This window comes from Penaeus monodon, unplaced genomic scaffold (genome assembly GCF_015228065.2).
Source record: "Penaeus monodon isolate SGIC_2016 unplaced genomic scaffold, NSTDA_Pmon_1 PmonScaffold_9353, whole genome shotgun sequence".
NCBI classification, from domain to species: domain Eukaryota; kingdom Metazoa; phylum Arthropoda; class Malacostraca; order Decapoda; family Penaeidae; genus Penaeus; species Penaeus monodon.
The window spans coordinates 12,171-13,544 of record NW_023664718.1 but is presented as its reverse complement, the minus strand read 5'-3'; the positions used below and the strand labels follow the sequence as shown (position 1 = coordinate 13,544).

General features: G+C 32.1%; 1 pseudogene; it reads left to right on the top strand.

Annotated features, from left to right (window-relative positions):
• Window positions 1-529: 529 nt before the first annotated feature.
• LOC119572056 lies at window positions 530-650 on the top strand (annotated as a pseudogene).
• Window positions 651-1,374: the final 724 nt, after the last annotated feature.

The following is a 1,374-nucleotide window of genomic DNA, read 5'->3' as shown; positions in this document are numbered from 1 at the left end:
TTAGAGACCCTTACTGGGAAAAAAGTAAGTTCACGGTACTGAGGATTTCAAATTAGTTCCTTACAGGAAAGATTGGTAGATTATCAGATTCATTCTCAGGATAAATAAACATTGCAAAGGTTTATGCCTTCATAGGAAGATTTTTAAAATGGCCACATTAAGGGGATGTAGAGATTCCCAAAATTTTGATGGAGAAGGAAGTCTTTTAAATTTGGAAACAATAATCTAGAAGCATATAGACCATTGGAAAGTATAAAAAAAAAAACAAGAATAGGTTTGGTAATAGTGGTCTACTGAAATGACAGGGAGCGGATATTTTGTAGCATCTAAAAAAACTGTATGACAGATTTAATAGGTATGAAGAACAAAGATACTTGACCATTTGTAAGAGAACTCTTATACGCGTCATAAGTAGAATGTAATGGCAATAAAGGGGTTGATTCAAAAACCAAAGTTAACATTCTTTTTAAATGATGAAAGAGCCCGTGAGCACTGAGATAAATTGGGTTTTATGGTAATCTTTTTAAATGCCAACGATCTTTACCACGTTGAAAGCACCGCTTCTCGTCCGATCAGCGAAGTTAAGCAACGTAGGGTCTGGTCGGGTACCTGGATGGGTGACCGCCTGGGAACACCAGATGCTGTTGGCATTTTATAATTTAACTAAATATGTTATACCTTTCTTTATCAGATTTAACAGCTCCACTTAATTTGTATATAGAAATCAACTGAAATTATACTTCCATAAACAAGAAAAGAATAAAATTTCTCGCCGTCAGATTGAGAAAGAAGGATAAACAGAAAACGAATGGGGGGTATAACTAAAGTAAAGTACAGTAAAGTGATAATGTTTGGGAGTTTTTAATAATCAAATTAGTAAACGATGTTTACAGAAAAAAAATCAAATCGCATAAATATTTCGCCATTTACTAAATATTTCCTTGAAAGAAAAAAAGTGTATTAATTATTCTTTAGGTCACTTCGATTGTTTCAAAAAGATATAAGCATATAATTGAAAGACATACTTTTTTAGTACTATATTATGAGGAATCAACCATTCTTTTCTTTCTTCAATTTAGGCCATTTGTTTCAATTAGTATATGAAAAGTGGTAAAATGGGATTGGTGAGCGGGGAAATCTAATTCCAGGACAATTAATTTCGTCTCAAATCATTCGTCATGTTATACTCTTACCAACATCAAATTGTAGTAGCTGTATTATTTGGGTTTCTCAATATATCATAAAAAAGCGATAAAAGTTCATTTAAGATAAAAGGGCCCATTTGGATAAGACAATTGGATGTAGACTATAAATGAATAATGAAGAAAATTAAGCAAATAAGATGGAGCTTTAGCACAAAAATTGAGTATAGTT